At 35.9% G+C, this 10,000-nt stretch overlaps 4 non-coding genes across 4 annotated transcripts; all 4 read left to right on the forward strand.

Annotated features, from left to right (window-relative positions):
• Positions 1-4,021: 4,021 nt before the first annotated feature.
• Trnav-uac lies at positions 4,022-4,094 on the forward strand. The gene has a single exon. It is a non-coding gene; the product is annotated as a tRNA-Val (tRNA).
• Positions 4,095-6,539: 2,445 nt separating this feature from the next.
• Positions 6,540-6,612, forward strand: Trnav-aac. Its single transcript has one exon. It is a non-coding gene; the product is annotated as a tRNA-Val (tRNA).
• A 398-nt stretch (positions 6,613-7,010) lies between these two features.
• Positions 7,011-7,083, forward strand: Trnav-aac. Its single transcript has one exon. It is a non-coding gene; the product is annotated as a tRNA-Val (tRNA).
• Positions 7,084-9,377: 2,294 nt separating this feature from the next.
• Positions 9,378-9,450, forward strand: Trnav-aac. The gene has a single exon. It is a non-coding gene; the product is annotated as a tRNA-Val (tRNA).
• Positions 9,451-10,000: the final 550 nt, after the last annotated feature.

Here is a 10,000-nt window from a genome sequence, read left to right on the forward strand (position 1 = left end):
GAAGGGTGAAAGACATTCATCCCTATTCAAATCCACTATGCCTACTATCTCTAAAGGGCTGCGTTTTTTTTTAATTCTTTTTCAGATCATCTAAGCCCACCACAGGCGTGCCTTCCGCGATATTCATCCCTGTGCAAATCTTTCCGCATGCCGGGTATCTACGTCTCCGAACCGGATATTCCTGGATATCTGGAATGGCCGTTGTGAATGGATGTTCTCAACAGCATCCTGTGCGACAAATTATCTTCCTTTTACCGGTTACGAGTTTATAACTGTCGACTTTTTTCACCGTAAGTCATGTAGCTTGCTTGATTTTCCTGAGTGGGTTTCTTGAGGAAATGGGTGTTACACTGCGTCTTACTGTATTTCTTTCTATGAAATATTTAGTAGCTACAGCATATTACAGATTGCACTACACCGTTTTAAAGCAAGGAAGGTAACCTTAGTCTTCAATATCATGTCGTACAATTTGTTCTTTTCAAGTAAAAGGAAACTACAGTACACTGTTGCTTATGATTCACTTTACAGATCCACTTTATCGGCGATATTCGTTCGGCAAATAGTTCTTCTTCGCAAGGGCATTCAGTGGAAAGTCGGAACATGATATATATATATTCATATATATATATATATATATATATATATATAAATGTATAGCCGTGTGTGTGTGTGTGTGTGTGTGTGTGTGTGTGTGTGTGTGTGTGTGTGTGTGTGTGTGTGTGTGTGTGTGTGTGTGTGTGTGTGTGTGTGTGTTAAAAAACATAATGTGCTCATGGTGTAGTTATCTGTCTAACACACAGAAGGTCCCAGGTTCGAGCCCTGGTGAGCACAAGTTTCGTATTACACTAAAACTATTAGCGATTAAAAGATCAAACAGGCTAATGCTCATTTAACGTTGTTCAAACGAATGTCTAAACATAATCGAGATATGCGCACAAATTTGAAAATCGACTGTATACATATACATAATATACAATATATATACATATATATACACTTTCTTCTTAAATTATTGTTTTTTCATACACACACACACACACACACACACACACACACACACACACACACACACACACACACACACACACACACACACACACACATATTTTTTTTTTATATATACATATATATTTTATTCATATTTATATATATATATATATATCGTCAAAAGTACACGGACGACTTTTATATATATATATATATTGTTTCTGAAAGATTATGTCCCTACCTCACCATATCTGGGACATTTCACGTTACAGAAAACGGAGGATATTTATTGGGGTATACTATTATACACCGATTCATCTCTACGCACATTATAAATCTGGTGCAATTATATAACGCTGAGTACGTAGATATACTTTACACACATTTGCATCTACACCTATTTTGTCAGATACATGTATAGGTACGATGTATAAGATTTAACCAAAGACAAGCTATCCGTACTCCATAATAAATTCCCCAAGTTTGACCTAGGCATATTGCAATTCACGAGGAAAAAAACAGTAGCATTAGCTTTTAAACCCAATTTCTAAAGCTCGAAGATATATAGAAAAAAAATCAGCCCGAGACTCAAGTTGTACGACACGATTTACCAGAAAACAAACACGATGAACATACTACGAGCAAGTTAATTTTACTTCAAGTCTTAGAGTTCAATTTACATTAAGAATCAATTAATAATAACGTCAGCAAAGAGGGGTTTCTCTTCCTCTGTACTCATTTCCACACATTTCTCACCAAAGACGCCTATACAATGGCATATGCTGATGTGCCTTTCTAAATGCACTTCCATCAAAGTCAGGTAATACGGAATCATTTTTTATTTAAGCACCTGTCTCTACACTACCCATTGATTCCATTTCATTACAACTCAAATGCTGAAACTTAAGACTGGAAGAGAACAAAGGAATATGACATTTAATCCGCAAGAAACATCGAATGAAAAACAAAACAAATAAGTTGTTACACTTACGATATATCATGCATGCAGCACTCTACAGAAATCTGCAGCCAAAAAATGGGGTTGACGAAACTGTTGGCAACCCGTCGCGTGAAAGCAACATTCCGTCAGAACCTGAGGAGAAAACAATGTAAATGACCATTACATATAATATAGAACACAGTAAAACAACTCTTTACAATACGGACGCACTCCCCAGATACTAAAGACCCCAACTCCCTGTCATACAATTTATGCAACAATCTAAACTGCCGATGGGAAGGGCTGATGAGGAGCTCTGCCTCTCCCAACAAACGTTTTCACCTCGGTTATACATTGTATTGAAGACTGCAACTTTATGTCTATAGGAATATAATCTTCAATTACTCCTACTTTAGCAAGTCCATACCGTAAAGATTAACCCACAATAATGCCCATGAGATACTCATACTGATAAAACTGTCGTAGGAAAATTACTTACTCCGGGTCTTATAGCAGGTATCAACTTCGGACAAATGGTTGCTTCAATCCTGCTGTTTTTCGGTGACCTTATTTACTACCGTTTTCTTTGCTAAAGGTTTGAGCAGAAACTACTTCTTTTCCGGAGATGCATCAGGAAGCCAGTGAATCTTTTTATGGTTTCATTTATATAAAAAAAAGTGGGGAAAATAAGAAACTCACAGCAACTTTTTGTATCGTAGAATATAAAGAAAGAGAGATAAAAAAAAAAAAAAAAAAAAAAAAAAGCTTGCCAACTCTTGCATTACCTTAATAAAGAGAGAAAAAAGGATGATACGAAATGGCTAGTTCCGGTACACATTCTTTACACTTTATCCTTTTCCAGGTTATATTGTATAAGTAAGAAATTAGGGAATCAGCATAAAATATCTTATGTTATTACCTTTGGCATTTTGACAGAAATGATTTGGTTACTGCACATCTCGCTAGTACAGACAACTGTACAGCAACCTTGAAGCTACCCGTTGCATTTCCAAAACTTAATCACACGGTCTTGACGGCAAACTTTTTCCTCGTGTCTTCCGAGTTTTGTATACATCCTTTGCCATTAATAATAATAATAGTAACAATAAAACACACGCATATACCATTACAGCAGAGTTTTGATTTGCCTTGAAACTACACCAGACCTAATGAATACTGATCTAACACTGTAGTAAATGGTCGGTGATGCGTTTCATACTAACTCCGAACTTGTATGGTACGGGTTTAGACATACGATATGGAAAAAATACGAGGCAGGGAAATACTCTAAGTTGATCACTCTTAATAGACAAAAGTATATGATTATCAATATTCTACTAAACAGACGGTATTTCAGCGACAGTAGAAAACATACAAGACATTTTAGTAATATAAAAAACGGGAAGACCGTGGAAAACCAGCCCTATAATAAATCCATCATCGTTTAAGAGCAGGTGTCCTCTCGTGCAGCCTTGGGACCTCCAGATGGCGTCTCAGAACATATCGGTAAATAATGCTTTATCAACGAACTCTAGCTGTTTGAATGAGGCCTGTGTTATTTCCATAACTGTTCTCATTAAATTTCCCTTCTTTCGGACAGGAGATTCAGGTCCTAAAATTCCTGTCAACGGAAAACGCGTGGTTGGAAGAAGGCCTTAAAACTAAACTAATAAAGTTTGAATCAGTTGTTTGGAAAATATATCGAATATCATATATTTATTTTATGGCATTTGTGTACTATGAAAATCTTAGACTTTATTGGTGGTGATGGAATCAAGACCTGAAGAAAAATCACCGCAAGATTAAGAGATTTGTAGAATACAGTGAGTCCTTGATGTCAGTGCAAATACAGAATGGACTTACTTCCATCATTTATGTATGAAGCAAAAGAGGTGTGCAGTCGCGAAAACGAGAGAAAATAAATATTTTGTTACATATTATTACAGAGTTAAGAGAATGACGGTGGAGTACGCTGAGACTAATCTCACTGAACTAAACTGACTTAAAGATAAACTTCTATGACGTGTATGTGATACACACATGCATGTTGAAACTGAAATTATGTAATGAAATACTGTCTCCTTCCTCCTATCAGCTCTCATAGTGTAGTGGTTATCACGTCTGCTTTACACGCAGAAGGTCCCAGGTTCGAGCCCTGGTGGGAGCAATGGTACTTTTAATCAAATTACTGATTCAAAAGAAACTGTCAGCAATTCAAGCCGAAAGTGTAAATTGGGAAAGAGTTTATAGTTTACAGAAATCAAACATCTCGGTAACATAAGATCTACTGACTATGCCAGTAATTTTACAGGGAAAGGTGGGGAGAGTGAGAGCAGGAAAGTAAGAGAGAGAACCAAAATGTGGAATTGAATATTCCGTCAGTCATGCTACATTAAAGACCTGTATCCTAAAACAAACTCGTCAAGAACGAACACTTTTGAAATGGCACTACACTATTCAAGACCAAAATAGTAAAATCTTAAAATGTTCTTTTCTCGTCATATTTTACTTACATTGTAAGACATTATATCCACTAATTTTTCTTGTGTTACACGGAGACCTTATGGACTTTACAAAGTTCAGCCCTTGCTAGGTCAACAGACAGCCTTTAAAGACATTTTTCTTTTTTCTTTTTTTAGAATTATTTGATAGAGAACCTTGTTTAATTACCAAATCCCATCCCAGCATAAGGTCAACAGTGTATCCACAGTAACACAACCTCTTCTGTAAGAACCAGGAAATTTTAATCATTATCATATTTACATGTTAGTATTTATATTCATTTTATTACTATGCTACCACTACTGCTGCCACTAATATCATTATGATGGTGATGTTTTCATTTATTTTTAACAAAACCGCTAGACTGGATATAAAAAAAACGCTAGATATGAGAATAAAAGCTCCTCGGTTTCCCGCTAAAAGGTCTTAAAACTCGCTAAAAAACAGGGTAAACATTCAAAATCCCACTAGATCATAAATCAAAAACGCTAGATCTAACGGGAAAAGCGCTAGAATGGCAATACTGCTTGGCAATACCTGTTCTTACACCCGGAATATACAGCTGACTCATCAAAAGACATTTAACGGAGCTGTCATAGATTCCGGCTTACTTTCAACAAGTCTCTGTGACGTGAACTGCTCTATTGCTAATAAGTAATAGATCATAAGAAGCATTTTTAGTGTGTCAAATAATTGGTACAGCTCTCAAGTGCTTAAGTTTTTGTTTGTTTCCGGGGTAACATAATTAGTTTGAAAATGAAAAAAAAAACTAGTCACCTTTATGTGTGTGTTTTTATGTATGTATGTATAAATTTGTATATATATATGTGTGTGAATTACAAACTATTAATTAAAATAATTTGAAACATACATGTGTTACAGATAAATTACCATTCTCTGTCTCTTTTAAGTTATCTCTCATTCAGGACCAAACGTACGGACATAAAATCGTAGCTTCCTACTTTCATATCTTATGAGATCTGTGTGTGTACATATATATATATACATATACATACATATATCTGTATACACACACACACACACACACACACACACACATATATATATACACATAAATACATATATATATATTTATATATATAAAAAAAAACATTCACACACACACACACACACACACACACACACACACACACACACACACACACACATATATATATATATATATATATATGTGTGTACACACACACACACATATATATATATATATATATATATATATGTGTGTGTGTGTGTGTGTGTGTGTGTGTGTGTGTGTGTGTGTGTGTGTGTGTGTGTGTGTGCATATGTAGATATATGCATATATGTACACATGTATATTTTCATATATGCACATTGCCCACAAGTAACCCGATAACGGAACGTGAGTACACACACTAGTTGAACTACGCGATGCTGAGCAGAAGAACCACGTCATGGTCAGTGGTCAGGGTCACCCGCCTAGTATAGACACTGTGACTGAAGAAAGCAACGGGAACCTACTTCAGCACCTCTTCCTAGTCAATCAGTGATCACGTTCTCAAATGAACACACGGAACAGCGTGAAGGATTTAGCCACTTGGCGAAAGCTGCTGGAACATCAGCAACTGAATTGCTGTCACAGCTGCTCAATTCTGAACTATCTGTCGTTGATGATGACATGCATACATAACATAATGTAAGTACACGTATGAGTGCGCTCACACACGTACACTGACAGTATGAATTTACATACTGCATGTATTAAATATATTTATTATATGTGTGTGTGTGAGTGCGCGAGTGCATGTGTGTGTGTGTGTGTGTGTGTGTGTGTGTGTGTGTGTGTGCGTGTGTGTGTGTGTGTGTTTGTGTGTGTGTATTTATTTATATATTTATCTCTCTCTATATATATATCTATATCTATTTATCTATCTATCAATATATATATATATAATACACAGTCCGTAAAAACATCCTGCAAGCAATGACTGAATATCTCTGAATATGTCTGGTCCAATATAAAGGGTGAAGCAATTCTATTAACGAAACAGATGTAAAGTTATCTTTCACTGTGATTCTATGGTTATTCATCTTTGCGATATAGAAATGTCGGGAAATAAGGATTGAACATGTGCTCATGGTGTAGTGGTTATCACATCTGTCTAACACACAGAAGGTCCCAGGTTCGAGCCCTGGTGAGCACAGAAAGTTTTCATATTGACTGAATTGTGCATCCGAACTCTGAGCATCTCCGAGGATCATACCTAAATGTCCGTTATTACCTACTGTACTCGTAGCAGATTCCTGTTAGTGATGATAGCTAGATCTTAAAGTACTTTCCATCTATCTTAAATAAATTGATAAGTAAACAAAAAAATAAAAAAAATAAAATAAAATAAAAACAATAACACATCCGCTCGTACATACATGTACGTCCATATAATTATTCATACATACACATATCTAAAACATTAACTTTATTGTATGTTTTAAGGCTTCACAAAGGATTTGGTATTATATTCATATTCAGTAAAGACAAAGTTATTGACGTACTCCATGGCTGTGATTCCTTAAATGACGGGAAATGAAATAAAATAAGCATGTGCTCATGGTGTAGTGGTTATCACATCTGTCTAACACACAGAAGGTCCCAGGTTCGAGCCCTGGTGAGCACAGAATGTTTTCATGGAAAGGTTCTGTCCGGCGAGAAAAGCGAACGTAAACATCGCCCCTGCATTAGTGGCCTCGACACAAACTGAATAATCTGTACATGCAGGTTTCTCTGTCCCTGAACCCTAGTTGTTTCACCTAGGAAGACTTGACAACGTGCCAATAGTCGCGGCGTGTTGTCAGCCTGTAGATTCAGTGACCTCCTTTGGTCGAAGCGTTCTAATAGGAAGGATATTTATGTTGTATGTGATAGATATTTTTTTTTACGTATGCACTAATGCATACATAGTGCATGTATATTTGTATTGGTATGAGCGCGCGCACGTGTGTGTGTGTGTGTAAATATATAATATATATATATATAATGTATGCATATTATAGACATATATATACATTATATATACACATAAATGTATACATAAATATGTATACGTATATATACATATATATAATGTATGTATACATATACATTATATATATACATACATACATACATACATACATAAATAAATAAACACACACACACACACACACACACACACACACACACACACACACACACACATATATATATATATATATATATATAATGTATATACATGTATATATAATGCATATATATATATATATATATATATATATATACATACATACACACACACACACACATACACACACACACACACACACACACACACACACACACATATATATATATATATATATATATATATATATATATATGTGTGTGTGTGTGTGTGTGTGTGTGTATATGAACGTACCCTTGAAGCACGTTTCTGCGTTTTCCTCTCCTTTGGCCTCGCCCTTCCTCGCCGTCATCTTCCTCCTACTTCCATTTCCTCTCCGTAAATTCCCTTCAATACCTTGGAGGTTCCCGCAAGTGATAATGCATCCCATTCCAAGGAAACACTCTCATACCCTTGTCTATGGGATATTCCTCCCTTTGCCCTACCGCCTTTTGCTCCATTTACAATACCTGTCTAATTACATATTTCACAGATTCTTACATTTATGCTCTTCTCTTTACCTGTCACATGCCGCCATACCTAAGTGATTATTGTTTTTGTTATTTCTCAATTTAAAGTTATTTCTGGTCGCTTGTGTTTAACATTCTCCTCATCGGTTTAAGTTTCGTATTTCAAGTCTTACTGTTCTTTGTTGTGTAACTGTGCAAAACTGGCTTTCTAGTTACTCTCCCTGTTTCCTGTACTAAGTCTCATATAACTTTGGAGGTCTTCATTACCATTACTTAGTCTATTACAGTACGGTACAGGAAATTGGGAGGAAAATGTTTGTTTGCATCTTAACAGTGTCTTCCCTATTTCTTGTATTAAGTCTCATATAACTTCGGAGGTCCTCAGTACCATTACTTTGTCTAGTATAGTATGATATAGGAAGTTGGGAGAAAAATGCTTGTTTGCGTCGAAACAAAATGACTGATATTACTAGCAATTATATAATTGTCACGTAATGTTTATATGTTTATGATAACCATATGATATTCAAAAATCTCTAAATAAAGAAGAATATATGTGCTTATGAATGAAATAAACATTTCCTTTTAGAAATTATCAATTTCCCTAATATGATTTTACTAATTTCCACTTTTGCCTTAATAATCTCATCATGTAGTTGATATACATTTGTCAAAATAACTTCGTTTTCAGTAATCATTCGAAATCAACATAGCAATAAACTGCAGTGGTTACAATCAGATGGAAAATAATGTGGTGTAAGTGAAAAAAAAAAAAAAATACTTTGCAGGTAATCATAAGTACGGCTGGAAGTAAGTGTATAATTAAGAATTAACCTGGTACGCAACTGTAAACTCGTTGATTCACAATTCTGCAACACTGTCCTCGTAGCAATGTCAGCATCATTCTGTTTATAAAGTCATTCGAACAAAATACGACAAGCAATGGTCAGTGTAGGGGTGTCTCTTTTATATACTTTATATACATTCCGAACATGGAGCGGACGAAGAATCACTGAGGAACGCAATGCCCCCTTTCCACCAGTACGCAGCTTTCTAGAGGATCTGGGGTGACGTGTAACACTCTGTTATATACTATGTAGATAGATAAACGCCCATTAACACACACACATACATATATACATGTATATACTATGTACCTCTATAATATAAATTGTACATAAGGTAAAATAAAGGATTTGGCAAGATTGTAACTAGGCAGAGGCGGAGGTTGATAAGGTACTGTTTAATGCATGGTATTTCAATGTCATGAGTAAAAGCATATTGGGAAAGGAGAGAAATGAAGTGCTCATGGTGTAGTGGTTATCACATCTGTCTAACACACAGAAGGTCCCAGGTTCGAGCCCTGGTGAGCACAGAGTGTTTTCATATTGAACACTTTATAAATCCCCCACAGCTGTCTCTGGATCACTGGCTATCACACCTATGGATATGTGGCTAACTGCAGTAGACGCGACACAATGCTGCAGTCAAGCGCATCTGGAATATGGAATGCCAATACATTCATGTCACTCTTGAGTAGAAGTGACACCAGTGCAGTCCTTCAAGGATTTCAAACTCTTCTATCTCACTGTTCAGACTTTCAAGACTTTTGTTATCTTCAGAGCTACATACTTATATGCTACCTTCTTCCGTAAGCTGTAGTACACCACCTTGGACACACGATCATAGCCTTTTCTCGATCTGGAAATGCTATGTACACCTTCACATTTTTCTGCGCATTTTAGATTTACCATGGATTAAAGGTGGCGTCTGTGGTTTCGCTTTTCGCCTTAGAGCCAAACTATAAAGGCTCTTCTCGTCCTCTTTTCCAAGCCTTTTGAAAGCAGTTTTACACTGCGTAGTGTTCATTTGCCACACACCTGAACTCATTGATTTTAAAAATGAAAATAATAGTATCATAAAAA

Source organism: Penaeus chinensis, chromosome 16 (assembly GCF_019202785.1).
Source record: "Penaeus chinensis breed Huanghai No. 1 chromosome 16, ASM1920278v2, whole genome shotgun sequence".
Lineage (NCBI taxonomy): Eukaryota > Metazoa > Arthropoda > Malacostraca > Decapoda > Penaeidae > Penaeus > Penaeus chinensis.